Raw genomic sequence first — 22532 nt, forward strand, 5'->3', positions numbered from 1 at the left:
TGAATGGCACTGAAAACCCGATTGAGGGTGAATTATGTTTGAAGTGCCATGGAATGGCACATCGGGGTCACTCCTGGTGCCAGTGGGAATCATTCTGGTTTTCCGACTGGTGGGAGCAGTTAGTCGCCGATCGGGAGAATCGCTGCCTTGGCTTTTCAGGTTCTCAAGTCGTCTGCGCTGAGCAGACAGAGCATCAGACCTGACCCTCTGGCTTTAAAGAAATGGCAACCACCAGGCTGACAGCTCCAATATTTTTAATGCCAGTCTGTCAGGACAGTTTCATTAGTTGCTGATTGCTGCTTTTCAACTTCAGGCAGTTTAGCTGCGTGAGGGGCTGGTTTAGCTCACTGGGCTATATTGCTGGCTTTTAAAGCAGGCCAAGCAGGCCAGCAGCACGGTTCGATTCCCATACCAGCCTCCCCGGACAGGCGCCGGAATGTGGCGACTAGGGGCTTTTCACAGTAACTTCATTGAAGCCTACTCGTGACAATAAGCGATTTTCATTTCATTTTTCATTTTCAGAGTTCTGGGCTGTCATTTAATAGAAATGAAACAGAGCCCTGTGTCGAGCGCATTTAGCCAGGTGTTTCCCGGTTCTGGCAGCACCAAGAACGACCCGCGATTAAACAAGATTCATTTCTGGGCCTCAGCAAGGAACCCCTCAACGTGGCCGCATTTAGTCCCTGCTCTAACGGGATCCCCTCGCCAGGGCAGGAAGAGATCAGGGCGCTTTTTTAAATGGCAGCCCGATCTCTGAAACCCCTCACCACGGCCTCTGGAACCCCCTCCCCACAATACCGCAACTCAATAATAAGGGTCAACAATAAGGGGGTCATCGAGCCCCCCCCCCCCCCCCCCCCCCCCCCCCCTCCCGCACACAACCTCACAACAAGGGCTGAGCATCCGCAGGGCCGATCACTGGTATGGACATTATGTCACCTGGGTACCTTGGCACTGCCAATCTCACACCCTGGCAGTGCCCCTTTTAGATTGACAGTGCCACCTGGGTACCCTGGCACTGCCAGGATGTCCAGGTGGCATTGTCAGGGTGCCAGGCTGCCAGTGGCACAGTGCCCAGGTGGCATCAGGGGTGCCAGGGTACCACCCTACCAAGAGCCCGGCCACCCAGGGGCCCCCGATTGACTGGGAGACCTCCAAGTGCCTGTACGTCTGGTCCTCATTTTTGGAAATCAGTGCTAAACGGCGCCCAAGCGTTGTCTCCGAGGCAAGGCCATTAGCTCCCAGTGCTGGGTAGATCCGGTGTAGACATATTCATGTGAGACCAACTGCTCACTTGAACATGTAAATCTGGGTCCCGGACCTCAATGGGCAGGATCCAGCTTGCGATGCTCAAGAGATCTTATTAGATCTCACGCGGCGAGACGACGCTTGTAAATCTCACGAGAGGTCGTGGTGAGGACAATAGATCACGCCGCTGATGTTTTTGTAAAGGCCTCCAGAAAACCAGAAAGCTGCCCACAGGTCAGCGGCAGGGCAGGAGAGTGCTCTCGATTGAAAGGTGAAAGTGAAGTCCCTGTAATTTCAGGAAACAATTGGATGCTGTGAATGTGTATGAGGTGGGGGTGGGTTGGGTTAATGTTAGGGCTAGATTGTGATTGGGAGAGAGGAGATGGGGGTTTGGGGGGAGGATGGTGGGGAGATTGGGGGAGGTGGAGGGAGAGACGTGGATGTTGGGAGGGTTGGATGGAGGTGGAGAGTTGCTGGTCGTTTGATGGGGGGTTGGGGTCATATTGGACAGAGATGGGGATTGGGTAGTAGTTTGGAGGTGGGAGGTGGGGGTGGTGCAGGGAGGTTGTTGAACTGTTGTGGAGGTTGGAGGAGGTTCGAGGGGACTTGGGGATTGGAGTAGGTTGGGGGAAGTTGGGTAGGGCGGAATCAATTGAAGATTTAACACCACGAAACCAGATAATATACAATTCCCAAAATTAAGTTTTGAATTTGAACCAACATATAAATGGTAGTCTACATTTTCATTATGTTCTAAACTAGACATAATTCTGCTGACTTATTGCGTTAATGTATCAGAGGCTTGAGAATCTAACAACTGTGAGTGTTGCGAAACTGGGGGCGGGATTCTCTAATCCCGCGGCAGAGTGTCCACGGCGTCATAAAGGCCGTTGCGTTTTATGACGGCATGAATGGGCCGCTGCCAGGACTAATTCTGACCCCTACAGGGGGCCAGCACAGCGCTGGAGTGGTTCGAGCCGCTCTAGCTGCCGATCCCGGCGTGGACTGTCATCTGCGGGATCCGCGCATGCGCAGTGGCGCTGGCGCAATGCGCACCTGCGCAGTGGCCTCCTTCAAAGTGCCGGCCCCGATGCAACATGGCGCAGGGCTACAGGGGCCAACACGCAGTAAAGGAGGCCCTTGTTGCTCGTTGTGCTTTTACTTAATTGCTCTGTTTTAATAACCTTTGCTCTAGAGTCGCCAGGTATCTTTCTGATACCAGCACGAGGTTCAAAGCCAAGTGCTGATCAATAACTCAATACACCAGTTACTACATTTCAAATCAATACACATTTATTATTCACACAGTCAATCACTACTCATGCATAAAACTCTACTTACTAAACTAACACTGCTACTAAAGGCCTATACTTAGCTTTCGAATGGCCCACCAGGTCAGAGGAACAATGGCCTTTGTCCGGTTCTGAATCTGCTGGCTTCAAGCTGGTACGGAATAGTAGCTAGGAGCGTCTATCTCGTAGCGTGCGTTGACTTGAGACTTACTTGGTCGATGCAGCTGCTAGGCAGGTCTCTCCTCGCTGAGAGTCACGGTCAAGAGTTCTTTGACAGCTGCCAAGAGAGAGAACTGAACTTGGGGACTCTACTTTATAGTTCCCAGGGGTTTCGCGCCCTTCTGGGCGGACCCCGGACTTGGTCCCAATTAGGGCCTCACGGTAGCATGGTGGTTAGCATCAATGCTTCACAGCTCCAGGGTCCCAGGTTCGATTCCCGGCTGGGTCACTGTCTGTGTGGAGTCTGCACGTCCTCCCCGTGTGTGCGTGGGTTTCCTCCGGGTGCTCCGGTTTCCTCCCACAGTCCAAAGATGTGCGGGTTAGGTGGATTGGCCATGCTAAATTGCCCGTAGTGTAAGGTTAATGGGGGGATTGTTGGGTTACGGGTATACGGGTTACGTGGGTTTAAGTAGGGTGATCATTGTTCGGCACAACATTGAGGGCCGAAGGGCCTGTTCTGTGCTGTACTGTTCTATGTTCTATGTTCTATAATTGTACCACGTTTCAATCGTTCTCATCGATTTTCTCCAATACTGGAGTTGTTCCCTGATTGTTGGGTGGGCCCTATGTGTTCGTTGGCCTGCCTTTGTCCTGGCTCCCGCTGGCGCCGGGGTGTCTGTCTTGGTCCGGATTGATTCAATGTTTCTGATTGTTTCTGGGGATCGCTCATTAGTATGTAGATGGCTATTGGTTTTGGTTCTGTCTGGGCTCTGCAAATCTTAATACACAGGGAACATTGCACCTGCTTGTGTTCCCTGTAGCTGGCCAATTTTCCCTGCACTCTTTGCGGGCATCCATTTTGGAATCGGGACGTGGCCACCCCAGTTGGCTACACCCTCAGCCAGAGAGGACGGCATGCCGATCGGTGAGCCCCAATTGCGGGCCAGGCCACATCGGAGGGACCCCGCGGGGTCAGACCCCCCCCCCCACCCCCCCCCCCCCCCACAGGCCGCCGCCTGACCCTTCAACGCCGACATCCCGCCGGTTCAGAGCAGGTTAGACCGGCGTCGGCGGTACTCGTTTTTGTTTACGGCCGCTTGGCCCATCCGGGTCGTAGAATCCCGGAGGGGGGGGGGAGAGCTTAGAGCAGCCCACGACCAGCGCTGCGCCAACCACACTGGCACCAATGGCGCAGGTTCTCCGCTCTGTGGAGTATCGCGTGACGGCATCGGGGTGGCGTGGTCCGGAGGCAGGGCCTACTTGCCTCTCGACCAATTGGAGAGCAGTCACATGACTAGTTAGTCCCAACCAATCGGGCGAGAGGCACATGACCAGCCAGAGCCAATGGGAAGGCAGTGCTCTGCACCAATGGCAGTGCTCATATCCATACCACCACATTCACCCCTTGTGGAGAAAGAAGGCGGGGGGGTGTAAGTGGGAGAGAGGGGGGGGGAGGTCCGAGGACTGGTGGTATGAGCGGCGAAAATCGATAGGGGTGAGCTGCCCACTGGCTCGTGGCAAAACAATGCTACTACTACTAAGAACAACAGAATAACACAAAAATGTCCAAAAAATTCCATGTCCGCATCAGATGGAAACGATCAGCCTGTCGGGTGCCCGTGGTGTTCTGGAGGACCGTCGCAGTGGAGCCGGTGACGTCGGGCCGATGGCCGTCCTTGTCTCCAGGAGCGTTGGTCGTAGATGTGCCTCCGTAACCCGGGCCGGTGGTGGAGACGCTGTAATCGGGGAAGAGGGGGCATGTGCGCTGGGTCATGGGGGTGCGGGGGGCGTGGGGGGAATTGGGGTTGGGGGGGTGGCGTTGGTGTAGGGGGAGAAGGCCGCACGCCGGCGGGTGCCAGGTCCCGGAGCTAGACCGTATCCTGCTGACCGTCGAGATACTCCACGTACGCATACTGCGGGTTGGCGTGGAGTAACTGGACTCGCTCAACCAACGGGTCGGACTTGTGCACCTGCACATGCTTCTGGAGCAAGATGGGCCCGGGGGTGGCCAGCCAGGTCGGGAGAGGGGATCCTGAGGACAACTTCCTGGGGAAAACAAGAAGACGTTCATGAGGTGTTTGATTCGTGGTAGTACAGAGGAGAGACCGGATTGAATGCAGGGCATCGGGAATGACTCCTTGCCAACGGGGAATAGGGAGAACTCTGGACCGTAGGGCCAGCAGGATGGTCTTCCAAATGGTGCCATTCTCCAGCTCGACCTGACCGTTACCCCAGGGGTTATAACTGGTCGTCCTGCTAGAGGCTATGCCCCTGCTTAGCAGGAACTGACGCAGTTCGTCACTCATAAAAGAGGACCCCCGGTTGCTGTGGATGTACGCGGGGTAACCGAACAGGGAGAAGATGGATAGGAGGGCCTTTATGACGGTTGTTGTGGTCATGTCGGGAAAGGGAATGGCGAAAGGGAATCGAGAGTATTCGTCGATAACACTCAAGAAATAAGTGTTACGGTTGTTGGAGGGGAGGGGACCCTTGAAGTCTATACTGAGATGTTCAAAGGGGCGGGACGCCTTGATCAGATGCGCTCATTCGGGGCGGTAGAAGTGCGGTTTGCACTCGGCGCAGACGTGGTAGTCCCTAGTGACGGTCCTGACATCTTCGACGGAGTAGGGCAGGTTGCGGGTCTTAATAAAATGGTAGAAACGGCTGACCCCTGGATGGCAGAGGTCCGTGTGGAGGGAGCGGAGGTGGTCAATCTGCGCGCTGGCGCAGGTACCGCGGGATAGGGCATTGGAAGGCTCGTTGAGCTTCCCAGGACGATACAAGATATCGTAGTTGTACGTGGACAACTCGATCCGCCACCGCAAGATCTTGTCGTTCTTGATCTTGCCCCTCTGTGCATTGTCAAACATGGTCTGTGAGGAGGGTAAACCTCCTGCCGGCCAGATAGTGCCTCCAATATCGCACAGCTTCGACTATGGCTTGTGCCTCCTTTTCCACCGAGGAATGGCGGATTTGGGAAGCGTGGAGGGTTCGTGAAAAGAAGGCCACGGGTCTGCCCGCTTGGTTCAGGGTGGCCGCCAGATCTACGTCAGATGCGTCGCTCTCGACTTGGAATGGGAGGGACGCGTCGATAGCATGCATCGTGGCCTTTGCGATATCCGCTTTGATGCAGCTAAAGGCCTGGCGGGCCTCCATCGACAGGGGAAAGGAGGTGGACTGGATGAGGGGGTGGGCTTTGTCGGCGTAGTTGGGGACCCACTGGGCGTAGTATGAGAAGAAGCCCAGGCAGCGTTTGAGGGATTTGAGGGAGTTGGGGAGAGGGAGTTCCATCAGGGGGCGCATGCTTTCGGGATCGGGGCCTATCACTCCGTTATGCAATACGTAGCCAAGGATGGCTAGGCGGTCAGTGCTAAACACGCACTTATCCTTATTGTAGGTTAAATTAAGGAGTTTCGCGTTTCGGATGAATTTTTGGAGGTTGGTGTCGAGGTCCTGCTGGTCGTGACCGCAGATGGTGACGTTATCGAGATACGGGAAGGTGGCCGTAAACCGTGCTTGTCGACCATTCGGTCCATCTCCCGTTGGAAGACCGAGACTCCATTTGTGACACCGAATGGAACCCTGAGGAAGTGGTAGAGGCGCCCATCTGCCTCAAACGCGGTGTACATTCGGTCACTCGCGCGAATGGGGAGCTGGTGGTAGGCGGACTTCAGGTCCACCGTGGAGAAGACTTTGTACTTCGCGATCCTGTTAACCAGATCAGAAATACGGGGGAGAGGATCCGCGTTCAGCTGCGTAAACCTGTTGATGGTCTGACTGTAATCGATGACCATCCGGTTTTTCTCCCCAGTCCGAACTACCAGCACTTGGGCTCGCCAGGGACTGTTGCTGGCCTCGATAACTCCTTCCTTAAGGAGCCTCTGGACCTCGGACCCAATGAAGGTCCGGTCCTGGGCACCTTCGCCTTCATCCTCGATCATTGCGTAGACCGATGTGCCCACGCATGAGTGGAGGATGTGAAGTTTCTGCTCCTTGTTTGGCTTGCCGGCTGCAGTCGTCAGGTAGCTATTAAAACACGCCTGCCAGTGTTTAAAAATTGCAGACGCATTTGCAGCATGCGGGCTGGTGCGGAGGCAGTCAGGTGCGGAGGCAGTCAGGCTTGATGCGAAGCTCCATTCCAAAATTCTAGCTGATTAAATTGATGTACCATAGATTCGACTCAAGACACATTTAGGATCCGAACTGTGTCTTTAATCAGCTAGTTGTTAGCCCGGTGGTCGACTACAGAGAATGGCCGACCGCCGGGAACTCTGGGCACTTATACCCCACCTCGGAGGCAGGGCCTATTTGCCTCTCGACCAATTAGAGAGCAGTCACATGACTAGTCCCAACCAATCGGACGAGAGGCACATGACCAGCCAGAGCCAATGGGAAGCCAGTGCTCTGCACCAATGGCAGTGCTCATATCTATACCACCACAGGGGCGAATCCCACGCAAACACGGGAAGAATGTGATGACCACTGTCATTTCACAGATTTGGTCACAAATAAATATTTGTAATCCAAGTAAGTTATCAAGTAAGCATTGGTCAAGTGGGCATTGGTCCATCTAAAACTGCAGGATGTCATGTTGATTTTCTCCTTTAACAATGTCAGGATATACTTACGTTCATGAGCCATGGTCCATTGCTGACAGAGATTTGTTCAAAATTAATTGTTTGCTTCTTGCATTCAAATATGTCAGTGTTTTTTTATTGCTTTATTAATCAGGGTCAATAAACAATGAACATTATAAATGGCAGCTGCACAGCTGTTACGTTCAAGGTTTTGCAGGCCAATTTTGCTGTTCCATCAGCTCAAGGCATTCTTTCTGCTAACACAAAATGGTTGTTAGGCCGGGGGGGGGCGGAATTTTCCCTCCCATTTTGAGAGCAGAAATGGCAGAAGGGGCAGAGAATAGAGCGGGAGACCCAAAAAGTTTTTTATGCCAATGTGATTTCCCCACTCGATTGTCCCCTCTCCCTGATGTAACGGGGATCCTGACTTACATCTAATTTCCAATGTAGATCAAATGTTTAAGACCATAAGACATTAAGACATTGGAGCAGAATTAGGCCACTCAGCCCATCAAGTCTCCTCTGCCATTCAATCATGGCTGATGTTTTTCTCATCCCCATCCTTCTGTCTTCTCCCCATTGTCCCTGATCCCCTTATTAATCAAGAACCTATCTGTCTCTGTCTTAAAGACACTCAGTGATCTAGCCTTCACGGCCTTCTGCGACACAGAGTTCCACAGATTCACCACCCTCTGGCTGAAGAAATTCCTCCTCAGCTCCGATTGTCCCCCCACGTTAGACTGTCCAGTCACGACAGCATGAGGGCACGCTGACATGAAGCACAACAGGCCCCCACAAATAACATTTTTACCACAAAAGTGCCAGGCAATAGCCATATCCAGCAAAAGAGAATCTAACAATCTCCCCTTAGTGTTTAAAGGCTTTACCATGGTGGAAACCCTTACCATCAACATCCTGGGGATTACCGTTGACCAAAATCTGAACTGGAACAGCCATATAAATACTGTGGCTACAAGAGGAGGTCAGAGGCTGGATATTCTGCAATGAGTAACTCACCTCCTGACTCTCAAAGTCTGTCCAGCATCTTCCAAGGTACAGGTCTGCATTGTGATGGATTACCCACCAATTGCACCAATAGCTCCAACAACACTCGAGAAGCTGGACACCATTCAGGGAAAAGGAGCCAGCTTGACCCAGCACCTGATATAATCAATCCTTCCACTGCCAACACACAGTGGCAGTAGAGTGTACCATCTGCAAGATGCACTGAGCAATTCATTGCTAGTTCTTCAACAGTACATTCCAAACCTGTGACTTGTATTCTAGAAGAACAAGGGCAGCAGACGTAGGGAAACACCACCATCCTCCTTTCAACTCACTCAGCATCCTGACTTGGAATTATCACTGTTCCTTCACTGCTGCTGGGTAAATCTCTCCCTATCAGCACTGGAGTTGAGTGGAGGGATTTAAGGCAGCAACAAACCACCACCTTCTCCACGGAATCTGTGGACAGAAAAGTTATGTTCTCCTTGCCAGTGGCATTCACACCTCATCAGCAAATTTTTAAAAATCACTATTGACATGGGAAACTATCCCCTTAAAAGACACTGCTAAATATTTCAAAAGGTTGGTTTACCCAAATTGGTATTTAAGATAAGATTTGGCTAAGGGGTAATGATCTTCTTTGAAAGGTCATGAGGCCAATCCACAGAGCAGGATTTCATTCAACAGGGTAGGGGGAGTGCAATTTAGACCCTCTGTGATCGATTTGGGAGAGGGGAGATGGGAGTGGGAGTCACATTGGTAAAAACCTAAAAGTCAAACCTAATGCTGAGAATGTGCAAATCTCCCCTTGGACCGTAGCATGTTTGGATGTCTGCAATTGACCTCCTCTGGAGATGTGGCTTTGTGTTAGTGCGCTAATTAGATTTTCATCACAATTTGAAATTAACACCTTCTGCACTGGTTTCTGGGGTTTCAGGAAGCTCAACATTAACAGGCAGCTGTGATTGAGTAAGATTTCATGAGACTAAATTAAGGTCAGGACTGAATTCTCACTTTGGGAGGCTTCTTCAGTAGGAGATGAATCATCTCTGATTTGCGCTGGGAGCAGGAATCCAGAGGCGATCCACTATCATGTGCCATGCAAATATGGTGGCCCTATAGCGAGGTCCGTCAGCTGTTGCCCCCATGCAACGCAATTCCACCCCCCCCACCACTGGATTTTCTGGATCACACACCCCCACAGTCCGAGGGTGACCTGACACCCCCCCTTACTGAACCCCTACGGAGACCCCATTACAGTGCCCCCTACCAAAGAACCCCCTGAAGAGAGACCCCCAAAAGAGAGACCCCCAGCAGAAACTCCCCCATTACAGAGACCCCCACCAGAGACACACATAAGAAAGCCCTGACCAGAGACCCACATAAGAGAGACCCCACCACAGATCCCCCCATAAGACAGACCCCCACCAGAAACCCTCATAAGGTAAACTCTCAACAGAGACTCCCATAGGAGAGACCATATCAAAAGCAGTTAAGTGCTCTCACTTCCTCTTTTTCTCCGCAGAAAGCATTTAACTGCTTTTGATGTGGTCCAAGAACTGTCAATCATAGCTAGATGTTTATAAACATTGTGGTTAGTTACACAGCAGGGGACTTGAGATCCATTCATGTGTGAAGGCAAATGAAATTAAACAATCCAGGCAGCTATCTATGTGTGCAAGCTGTCAATCACAGCCTAATAAAACTAATTTCCATTGATGTGAATGAAAGCCTGAGCCCGATCCAAGTAATGATCTGAGGGGTTTTAAACCCAGCTGATGTGGTTTTCGCTTTCTAGGAATTTACAGCTGCTGCATTCTCTGCACGTGCCAGTAGGTATAGGGCACAGATGAGTCTTGGAGCAGTGATTTTTTTTTCACTGTCTCTCTCCGGACTCTGGCTTCCAAGCAGGGGTATCTGTAATGTGTGTGTGTCTGAGGGGGGGGGAGGGGTTTAATGGTGTGTGTCTGTGAAATGGAGGTCTCTGTAATGGGGAGTTTCTGGTGGAGGGAGATCTGTTGAGGGGTGTCTGGTGGAGGGGTGGGCAGGATTTGCATTGTGAGAGGCGAGCGGGACCCTCCAATGGACACTGGGGTAACTCCTTTAAATTGTTACCCACTTGGCCCACAGCAAGGTCCACCATGCCAGGGCACGCTGAGAAATACTCTGCACCAATGCTTCCCCACGTGAATCCCTGCCCTGACGATCGGAGATTCATGCAGGCTTGGAGAATCCAGGGCCCAATCCATTACTAAGATGTAAACAGGTCAATTTGACCTATTCACATCTTCCCGCTAACATGGGGCATGGGTCACGGTACCACAACGCCGTTCTCCGGTGCATCGGGAATTGCAATACTGGCGTTGGGCCACGGAAAATCCAGTCCTCTATGGTTCCGGCAGAACTGAATCGCGTGCAATTCATGTTCTCGTTGGGAGCACTATTTGTTCTGAAGTTCAGTGCCATTCAGAGTAGCAATGTCAGGATAGATAGGATGAATGCGTGGCTCGAGAGATGGTGCAAGAGGGAGGGATTCAAATTCCTGGGGCATTGGAACCGGTTCTGGGGGAGGTGGGACCAGTACAAACTGGACGGTCTGCACCTGTGCAGGACTGGAACCAATGTCCTGGGGGAGTGTTTGCTAGTGCTGTTGGGGAGGGTTTAAACTAATGTGGTAGGGGGATGGGAACCAATGCAGGAAGTTGGACGGAAGTAAAATGGGGCAGAAACAAAAGGCAGTAAGGGGGAAATTGTAAAGCAGAGAAGCCATAGTCAAAAATCAAAAAGGGCCACAGTACAGGGTACAGTGACTGAGGAAATCTCAGTGAATAGGCCCAGTAATTCTAAAAGGAATAAAACAGGAAGTAAAAACATAAATGGAAAGTGAAGCAGTAGGTTATTACATCACGATATGGGTTCAACAATAAGGAAAATTAGGAGAAAAGTTAAAAGGAAAAATAACTTAGGGGAGGTTACTGACAGAGGTGTTAAGTATCAAAACTGAGGTATAAAAGCCAACATAAGGGTACTTTACCTGAATGTTCGTAGTATGCGGAATAAGGTAAATGAGTTGATGGCGCAAACCATCATGAACGACTATAATTCAGTGGCCATTGCTGAAACATTGTTAAAGTATGGTCACGACTGGGAGTTAAATATCCAATGGTATCAAACTATTCGGAAGGACAAAATGGATGGTGTAGCTCTGTTATTTACGGATGACATCTGGACAATAGTAAAAGATGACATCGGTGCTATGGAGGATATGGTTGAATCCATTTGGCTGGAAATCGGGAATAGTAAGGTGAAAAAGTCACTGATAAGACTAGTCTATAGGCCACAAAATAGTAACATTACGGTGGGGTGGGCAATAAACAAAGAAATAACTGATGCATGTCGAAATGGTATGACAGTTATCATGGGGGATTTTAATCTAGATGTCGATTAGTTTAACTAGGTCGGTCAAGGCAGCCTTGAGGAAGAGTTTATAGAATGTATCCGCGATAGTTTACTAGAACAGTATGTAATGGAACCTACGAGGGAACAAGCGATCCTAGATCTGGTCCAGTGTAATGAGACAGGATTGATTAATGATCTCATAGTTAGGGATCCTCTCGGAAGGAGTGATCACAATATGGTAGAATTTAAAATGCAGATGGAGGGTGAGAAGTTAAAATCAAACACTAGTGTTTTGTGCTTAAACAAAGGAGATTACAATGGGATGAGAGAAGAGCTGGCTGAGGTGGACTGGGAGCAAAATCTTTATGGTGAAACAGTTGAGGAACAGTGGAGAATCTTCCAAGTGATTTTTCACAGTGCTCAGCAAAGGTTCATACCATCAAAAAGTACGGTCGAAAGAGGGAAAATCGACCATGGATATCTAAGGAAATAAGGGAGAGTATCAAATTGAAGGAAAAAGCATACAAAGTGGCAAAGATTAGTGGGAGATTAGAGGTTTGGGAAATCTTTAGGGGGCAACAGAAAGCTACTAAAAAAGCTATAAAAAGAGTAAGATAGATTATGAGAGTAAACTTGCTCAGAATATAAAAACAGATAGTAAAAGTTTCTACAAATATATAAAACAAAAAAGAGTGGCTAAGGTAAATATTGGTTCTTTAGAGGATGAGAAGGGTGATTTAATAATGGGAGATGAGGAAATGGCTGAGGAACTGAACAGGTCTTTTGGGTCGGTCTTCACAATGGAAGACACAAATAACATGCCAGTGACTGATAGAAATGAGGCTATGACAGGTGAGGACATTGAGACGATTGTTATCACTAAGGAGGTAATGATGGGCAAGCTAATGAAATGAAATGAAAATCGCTTATTGTCACGAGTAGGCTTCAATGAAGTTACTGTGAAAAGCCCCTAGTCGCCACATTCCGGCGCCTGTTCGGGGAGGCTGTTACGGGAATCGAAAGGTAGACAAGTCTCCTGGCCCTGATGGAATGCATCCCAGGGTACTAGAAAAGATGGCTGGGGAAATTGCAAATGTATTCGTGATAATTTACCAAAATTCAGTAGACTCGGGTGGTCCCGGCGGATTGGAAATTAGCAAACGTGACACCACTGCTTAAAAAAGGAGGTAGGCTGAAAGCGGGTAATTATAGGCCAGTTAGCTTAACTTGGGTAGAAATTGTCCCATTGGACAGACACAGCATGGGTTCATAAAGGGCAGGTCGTGCCGAACTAATTTAGTGGAATTTTTTGACGACATTACCACTGTGATAGACAACGGGGAGCCAATGGATATGGTATATCTGGATTTCCAGAAAGCTTTTGACAAGGTGCCACACAAAAGTTTGCTGCATAAGATAATGATGCATGACGTTAAGGGTAAAGTAGTAGCATGGATGGAGAATTGTTTAATTAATAGAAAGCAAAGAGTGGAGATTAAAGGGTGTTTCTCTGGTTAGCGATCAGTGGCTAGTGGTGTCACTCAGGGATCAGTGTTGGGTCCACAATTGTTCACAATTTACATGGATGACTTGGAGTTGGGGACCAAGTGCAATGTGTCCAAGTTTGCAGACAACATTGAGATGAACATAGAACATAGAACATACAGTGCAGAAGGAGGCCATTCAGCCCATCGAGTCTGCACCGACCCACTTAAACCCTCACTTTCACCCTATCCCCGAAACCCCATAACCCCTCCTAACCTTTTTGAACACTAAGGGCAATTTAGCATGGCCAGTCCACCTAACCTGCATGTCTTTGGACTGTGAGAGGAAACTGGAGCACCCAGTGTAAACCACGGGGAGAACGTGCAGACTCCGCACGGACAGTGACCCAGTGGGGAATCGAACCTGGGACCCTGTGAAGCCACAGTGCTATCCACTTGTGCTACCGTGCTGTCCAATAAGATGAGTGGTAAAGCAAAAAGTGCAGAGGATGCTGGAAGTCTGCAGAGGGATTTGGATAGTTTAAGTGAATGGACTAGGGTCTGGCAGATGGAATACAATGTTGACAAATGTGAGGTTATCCATTTTGGTAGGAATAACAGCAAAAGGGATTATTATTGAAATGATAAATTATTAAAACATGCTGCCGTGCAGAGGGATCTGGGTATCCTAGTGAATGAGCCGCAAAAAGTTGGTTTACAGGTGCAACAGGTGATTAAGAAGGCGAATGGAGTTTTGTCCTTCATTGTTAGAGGGATGGAGTTTAAGGCTAGGGAGGTTATGCTGCAATTGTATAAGGAGTTAGTGAGGCCACACCTGGAATATTGTGCTCGGTTTTGGTCTCCTTATCTGAGAAAGGAGGTACTGGCGCTGGAGGGTGTGCAGAGGAGATTCACTAAATTAATCCAAAACTTGAGGGAGTTGGGTTGGACTACGAGGAGAGGTTGAGTAGACTGGGACTGTACTCGTTGGAATTTAGAAGGATGCGGGGGGGATCTTATAGAAACATAAGATTATGAAGGGAATAGATAGGTTGGATGCGGGCAGGTTGTTTCCACTGGCGGGTGTAAGCAGAACTAGGAGGCATAGCCTCAAAATAAGGGGAAGTAGATTTAGGACTTAGCTGAGGAGGAACTTCTTCACCCAAAGGGTTGTGAATCTATGGAATTCCCTGCCCAGTGAAGCAGTTGAGGCTCCTTTATTAAATGTTTTCAAGATAAAGATTGATAGTTTTTTGAAGAATAAAGGGATTAAGGGTTATGGTGTTCGGGCCGGAAAGTGGAGCTGAGTCCACAAAGATCAGCCATGATCTTTTTGGGACTGGTTTAGCACAGTGGGCTAAACAGCTGGCTTGTAATGCAGAACAAGGCCTGCAGCGCAGGTTCGATACCCGTACCGGCCTCCCTGAACAGTCGCCGGAATGTGGCGACTAGAGGCTTTTCACTGTAACTTCATTGAAGCCTACTTGTGACAATAAATGATTTTTATTATTGAATGGTGGAGCAGGCTCGAAGGGCCTATCTCCTAGTTCTTATGTTCTTATCATGTGTAAATGGGCCAGTACTCTGCCAGTGTGAATTGGGAGCAATTCCCTTCCCCGCTGGCAGTGGATCCTCTGGAGCCAGATTTTCCGTTAAAGAGCCTGGCAAGTTGGAACTGCTTATAACCCACTCATCACACGTTCTTCTTCCAGCAATGGAGGAGGAGTGGAGGGACACTCTCTTCCCCACTGTGGACTGCAGACTCAGGCCCACCCTTCTGAACAGTGCCAGGGAGGAGGTGGCAGAAGCAGTCAGGTCTGCCAGCATCTCAAGGAGGAGACAACTCGTGCTCTGAGGGGTGGGTCTCACTGGTGAGGTGTCGGCACTGAGAGGGGCAGTGTGCCCGGGAGGATTCCAAAGACCATGGTGTATGTGTCCTTTGGTTGGGGTGAGCTCTGCTAATTGCCTACTTACTCCAAAGTGGAATTATGCTTCTGAGGAGTGCCCAACACCTGGTACACCAGTGACTGAGCATGGCCACACCCATCCCCTTGATGATACTGCTGGGGCTTTAGGGGGGGGTGCAGTGCCTGGGTGGGCTCCCACATGACCAGAGGAATTGACCGGACACAGTGAGCAGTCAGCAATGTGAACAGTTAGGGGCCTGTAAGAAACAGAGAAGGGAAACTTTTAAATCACATACAGCAGCAACGGAGGTCTGAGCCAGGCCACCCCGATCCCGAGGTGGACACCCTGGATCCACAGACCTGGCACCAATTCCTACATCACTACTCCCCGTAGCCCAGGAGGCCACTCCCCAGCAACCCGACAGGTTTTATCAGTTTTTGAGTTTTCTCACCTTCTCATTCCCCCTCAACAGCCTTGGTGCCAGGCCCTGCTTGTAAATACTTGCACCAATTCACGCCCGCGTAACTCTTGCCTGAGAATGGTGCAGCATCGCGGAAGGGCGGATCATATTGTGTCCAACCCACTAATGACATTCAATTTCTTGTAAATGACGGTTTTGCATGGGCCCGCTCTGAGCGTGAACTCATGAGCGTGGACTTCACCAACGGCGCCAGTGGGGGTGCTAATCGGGATATTTGCATTACCTGCTATTCTCTGCCCAATCAGAATTCTATTGCCGGCATTGGAAGGCGTAAAATCCAACCCCCGAGCCCAGAGATTAATAGAGGCCCATTGTTCACAGCTGCTTCCTCAGTTCCTTCTAGAAAATGGTTTGGAGAATGCACTTTATGTGAAAGTATAGCTTGAATAGTTTGGAGATTTTCACAAAGAAAACATCACCAGGGGGTGACTGAATTACTCTTATAGAATAGGGCTAGAATTCTCCGGCCATTCGGATTCTCTTTCCCATTGCCAGTGCACCCTCATTGTGGGTTTCCCGACGGCGTGGGGTGACTTCAATGGGAAATCCCAAAGAATCCAGACCTAGATTTCAATCAAGGAAGATAATGAGCAACTGTGGAGGAAGCTACAGATGGGCAAGAGGCAGGAGGGGAAGGAGAGAGAGGGGAAGGAGAGAGAGGGAGCAGCACTGAGAAGGAATGGCAGAGAGAGAGGGAGCAGCACTGAGAGGGAATGGCAGAGAGAGAGGGAGCAGCACTGAGAGGGAATGGCAGAGAGAGAGGGAGTAGCAGAGAGGGAATTGCAGAGAGAGAGGGAGTAGCAGAGGGGGGGACCTGAGTGGAGGAGTGCTGGCAGGGAGCTCCAGAGAGAGGGGAGCAGCAGAAATAGAGGGAGTGGCAGAGAGTGAGGGAGCGACAGAGATAGGGGGAGCGGCAGAGAGAGGAAGCGACAGAGAGACAGGCAGCGAGAGAGAGAGAGAGAGAGAGGCAGCGAGAGAGAGAGGGGGAGCGAGAGGGAGAGAGGGAGCAACAGAGAGAGGAAGAGACAGAGAGAGAGGGAGCGGCAGAGAGCGAGGGAGCGACAGAGAGAGAGGCAGCGGGAGAGAGACGGGGAGCGAGAGAGAGCGAGGGAGCGGCAGAGAGAGAGGGAGTGGCAGAGAGAGAGGGAGCGGCAGAGAGAGAGGGAGTGGCAGAGAGAGGCATCATTAGCTAGGCCCTCATGGGGTACCCCAAGAGCCAACCCATCATTCTGGTGTTGCCCTCGAAGACACTGGTGATCTCCGGGCTTCCCAGCACGTAGCTGTTGTGCACATTCCTTGGGAAGCATGCACACATGTCCATGATCCAAAGGTGGTGATCGCACACAAGTTGAACATTCAGAGTTCTGTTAATGAAGGGCACTCCCACAGCTTAGGAAGGCGAGGGGCCTGGTGTACGAGCACGGGGAAAAGGCTAGTAGACTGTTAGCGCAGCAACTCAGGAAGAGGGAGGCGGCCAGGGAAATAAGTAGAGTGATGGATGGGGAGGGGTGCAGAGTGGAGGACCCGGCAGGATTGAATAAGGTATTCTGGGACTTCTATAGTAAGCTGTATACTTCGGAGCCGCCGGAAGAACCGGAGGAGATGAAAAGGTTTCTGGACGGGTTAACATTCCCAACAGTAGGTGGGGGGGTGAGTGGATGAGCTGGGGGCCCCGATTAGAGTGGAGGAGGTATTGGGGGGCCTAAAGGCCATGCAGTCGGGGAAAGCCCCGGGGCCGGATGGATACCCAGTAGAGTTCTATAGAAAGTTCTCTGAGCTGGTGAGCCCGGTCTTGGCGAGGGTTTTCAATGAGGCAAGGGACAGAGGGACCCTGCCGCCGACAATGTCACAAGCCACCATATCTCTGATATTGAAGCGGGGTAAAGACCCGGAGGCGTGCGGGTCCTACAGACCAATCTCCCTGATTAATGTTGATGCCAAGCTCCTGGCAAAGGTACTGGCGATTAGAATGGAGGACTGCGTACCGGAGGTGATTGGGGAGGACCAAACTGGGTTTGTGAAAGGTAGGCAGCTGGCGGCCAACCTGAGAAGATTACTTAGTGTGATAATGATGCCCCCAGCGGGCAGGGAGGTGGAGGTAGTGGTGGCGATGGACGCCGAGGAGGCCTTTAACCGGGTGGAGTGGGACTATCTATGGGAGGTGCTCGGACGGTTTGGGTTCGGGGAGGGTCTGGTGGATTGGATCAAATTATTATATCAGGCCCCGAAGGCCAGTGTCAGGACTAACAGAGAAGTGTCTGAGTACTTTAGGCTGCACCGAGGGACCAGACAGGGCTGCCCGCTCTCCCCGCTGCTGTTTGCGCTGGCCATAGAGCCGCTGGCGATTGTGCTGAGAGCCGCAGAGGGATGGAAGGGGATGGTGAGGGGCGGGGTAGAACATAGGGTCTCTCTTTACGCAGATGACCTGCTCCTGTACGTGTCGGACCCAATGGCCGGGATGGGAAGTATACTGGGAATGTTGAGAAAGTTCGGCCAGTTTTCAGGATACAAATTAAATACGGCCAAGAGTGAAATGTTTGTGGTACAGGCAAGGGGCCAGGAGAACAGATTGAGAGGGCTACCGTTTAGGCTGGCTGAGGAAAATTTCCGGTACTTGGGAATCCAGGTGGCACGAGACTGGGGCAGGCTGCACAAGTTAAATTTGGCCAGGGTGGTGGAGCAAATGAAGGGAGAGTTTCGGAGATGGGATGCACTCCCGCTGTCGCTGGCAGGGAGGGTGCAGACTGTAAAGATGACAATCCTCCCTAGATTTCTGTTGGTTTTTCAGTGCCTCCCGATCTTTGTCCCACAGTCATTCTTCAAAAGAGTTAACAGGATGATCATGAGCTTTGTCTGGGCGGGAAAATCCCCGCGGGTGAAGAAGGCGATGCTGGAGAGGAACCGCAGCGAGGGAGGGCTGGCTTTGCCGAGTCTGATTAATTATTACTGGGCAGCCAACATCGCTATGATAAGGAAGTGGATGGTGGGTACGGGGTCTATCTGGGAGCGGGTGGAGGCGGCTTCGTGCAGGGGCTCCAGCCTGGCAGCGCTGGTCACGGCTCCTCTACCGCTGCCGCCGGCCCGGTAGTGGTGGCGACCCTGCGGATATGGGGCCAGTGGAGGAGGCATGTAGGGGAGATGGGGGCGTCGGTTTGGGCGCCAATCTGCGACAACCATCGGTTTGCACCCGGGAGTAAGCATGGGGGGTTTCGGGCATGGCGGCGGGCGGGGGTGGGAAGGGTGGGCGATATGTTCCTGGAAGGGAGCTTTGCGAGTTTGAGGAGCTTGGAGGAGAAATTTGGTCTCATAAAATGATTTTAGGTACCTACAGTTGCGGGACTTTTTCCGTAGACAGGTCCCATCCTTCCCACGCCTCCCGCCAATGGGGATCCAAGACAGAATAGTCTCTCGGGGGAAGAAGGGGAGGGTAGAGTCTCTGATATTTATAAGGTGCTCATGAGGGAGGAAGGGTCCCATACGGAGGAACTGAAACTTAAATAGGAGGAGCAGCTAGGCGGGGAAATGGAGGACGGGCTGTGGGCAGAGGCCCTGAGTAGGGTAAACTCGACCGCAACATGTGCCAGGCTCAGCCTGATTCAATTTAAGGTCATTCACCGGGCCCACATGACGATGGGTCGGATGAGCAAATTTTTCGGGATAGAGGACAAATGCGCTAGGTGCGCAGGAGGACCAGCGAACCACGTTCACATGTTTTGAGCATGCCCTAAGCTTAGGGGGTACTGGGAGGGATTTGCGGGCCTCATGTCCTGGGTGTTAAAAACAAGGGTGGTGATGGGTCCAGGGGTGGAAATCTTTGGGGTTTCGGAAGACTCAGGAGTCCAGGGGGAGAAAGAGGCCGATGTTTTGGCCTTTGTTTCCCTGATAGCCCGGCGACGAATACTATTGGTGGGGAGGGACTCAAAGCCCCCGAAGACTGAGTTGTGACTTGCGGACATGTCGAGTTTCCTGGGTATGGAAAAAATTACGTTCACCTTGAGGGGATCTGTACAGGGGTTCGCCCGAAGGTGGCAACCATTTATTAACTTCTTTGCGGGAGAGTGAGCGTTAGCAGGGGGTTGGGGGGGGGTTAGAGTAGAGTAGAGTAGGAGGGATAAAATGGCGGGTAGTACCAGTGGGAGAGGAGCGGGCTTGTGAAGTATGTTACGATTGAAATATTGAATGTACGTGGATGTTTGCACATTTTTGCCTTTTTTGCTTTCTTTCTGTTGATGTCTGTAACTGTTTACAAAGCCAAAAACGACCTCAATAAAATTGTTTATTAAAAAAAAATGAAGGGCACTCCATGATGCCCTGATGAGCACAAGGCGAGATGTGTGCCATCAATTGCACCCTGAACCTGGAGCACGGTAGCACATGTGGATAGCACTGTGGCTTCACAGCGCCAGGGTCCCAGGTTCAATTCCCCGCTGGGTCACTGTCTGTGCGGAGTCTGCACGTTCTCCCCATGTGTGCGTGGGTTTCCTCCGGGTGCTCCGGTTTCCTCCCACAGTCCAAAGACATGTAGGTTAGGTGGATTGGCCATGATAAATTGCCCTTAGTGACCAAAAATGGTTAGGAGGGGTAATGGGTTACGGGGATAGGGGGGAAGTGAGGTCTTAAGTGGGTCGGTGCAGACTCGATGGGCTGAATGGCCTCCTTCTGCACTGTATGTTCTATGTCCAATGTTCACCCTGACGATGGCAGACAATCGTGCTGCCTTCACGGATGCACTTGTGGGCTCTCGGTTGTAAAATGTTGCACAAGCACCCCCTCAAGTCCTGGAATGAACGTACAGCATAGACGTTGAGGGCTGCGGTGACCTTGACGGCCAACCTGCTCCTCCAGTGGTACCAAGTCCACAAGGATATAGCACAAGTGCTGCACTGTCCCCCTTTTGAGGCGGAGCATCCTGCAGCACATTCTGTCCGAGATCTCCTCAAATGACCAATGACCCCTATACATCTTGCACTGTCACTGGCCTCCCCCTCTGGGTCCCTCCCGGCCTGATGAGTGGCTGTGTCCTCAGGATGTGAGCTGGGCCCCTGCACAAGGGCTGCCTCCCGAGCCTGCTTCAACGCTGCTGCCGCCACCTTCGACTACGTCCAGCCTCCTGGACTGCCACCAGCACCATAAAGGCAGCTGCTGCGGAGTCTACAATACCATCCATATTGTGATATCTGGAAGGAATTGGAGAGGGCGAGAGGCCGATAATGGTTTCCACCCCGTGACCCACAAGCCCCCCCAGCCTCCCCCACCCTTATGTTCCCAGCCTTCTCTCAGGGTGCCATCTAACGAGCTGGTTGTGCTGGAGGACCCTACCCTGCACAGACACCCACAGCTGGGACCCTCTGATGTGTTGGGTAAGCTGGGTCTGCGAGGGCTGCATTTACTGCAGCAGTGAGAGAGACAGGCTTCCAACACTTGAAGAAATGCAACTCGATTTTATTGAACTCTTAACTATCATACATACTTTAACTGTGGATTGAGACTATGCTGAGTTGACTGGAGACCTGAGGCTAACCTGACCAGACTATCTTACTACCACATGGTGGATGTTCTAGTTGTTGCTCACGGGCTCTGACTGTCTCAGAGGCTGGATCCCGAGAGAGCGGGAAAAGTAGTGCCCTCTGGCTTTATAGTGGTCGTGTCCTATCTGGTGATTGGCCGCTGCACTCTGCGTGTTCATTGGGCATCCTGTGTGTCAATCAATGCCTGTCTGTGCACCATCATATACTTGTGTGTATATTATGACACCCCGACCCCAGATCCCTGCCAGGAACATTGCTGGGACTTGGCTCAGGTTCCCTTCCCGATCAACAGACATACACCCCCTGGTCGCAAGGTTATCCACAGTGGTGAAGCCCAGCTCTGGGATATTTGATTGTTGGCTGATGCCTCTATGGTGTTGACATCTCCAGGGTTCAGGCAACACTCACCTGAGACATGGCACGTGTACCCACAAGATTTAATTCGAGAGCTGTGATGTGCTCATATAACTAACAATGTCAATTCCCTTTTAGCAATAGCCTTCAGCTGTGCAGCCAGAGGCTGCTCACAGGCAGAGGGAGTTAAAGTGACCTTTACCATATTACCAAGGACAGGGCAGAGGTGGGACAGACAGGCGGCAGCTGAAATTGCCCCTATTATGGGTATACACAATCCGGGAAGTGGCCTGCGAGGCCTGCAGACACTGAGCCCCTCACCTCACCCCAGCCCAGGGTCAACCCCCCCCCCAATGGGACCCAGCCCTCCCTACCAGACCCACTCCCCTGCGGGGGGGGGGGGGGGGGGTACTGACTGTGTTTCTCGTTTTTCCCAATTTAGAGAGTACATTAAAAGTCCTGCTGTTCACAGAGTTTACATTCCCTCAAAACCTTGCAAATGGCAAAATCGTGAATGGCGAACATACTTTACAATGGCAGCCAATTAGATGGGTTCCAGTCATCCTTAAAATTTCTATCTATAAAAGATCAAAGGCAAAAAGGTTATGGCGTGAATTTTATGCTTACCACCCCACAGCAGAGTGTCTGAGTCAGGCAGAGTGTACAATAGCATGGACGGGATTCCCTCCCGGATCCCACCAGCCCCGATCCGGACGTGGCTTTATGGTGGGCAGACAGAGCCTGTGGGGTGGGGGTGGGTGGGGGTGGGGGTGGGGGTGGGGGGGGGGGTGGTTGGGGGGTGGTGGGGGGGTGGTGGAGGGGTGATGGTGGGGGGGGGTGGGGGGTGGGGGGGGTGGGGGGTGGGGTGGGGGGGTGGGTGGGGGGGTGGTGTGGGGTGGGGGGGGTGGGGGGGGTGGGAGGGGGTGGGGGGGGTGGGGGGGTGGGGGGGGTACCTCTATTCGGATGCCTCTTCGGACTGGAAGTGCCCTCCCCTCCCCTCCCCTCCCCTCCCCTCCCCTCCCCTCATGGACTGGAGTCATCCACTCACCCCTCCCCTGCCGGTTCCTACCCACGCTAGCGCACACCATCCTGAAAAT

The sequence above is a fragment of the Scyliorhinus canicula genome, chromosome 2, assembly GCF_902713615.1.
Source record: "Scyliorhinus canicula chromosome 2, sScyCan1.1, whole genome shotgun sequence".
In the NCBI taxonomy this organism is placed as follows: Eukaryota; Metazoa; Chordata; class Chondrichthyes; order Carcharhiniformes; family Scyliorhinidae; genus Scyliorhinus; species Scyliorhinus canicula.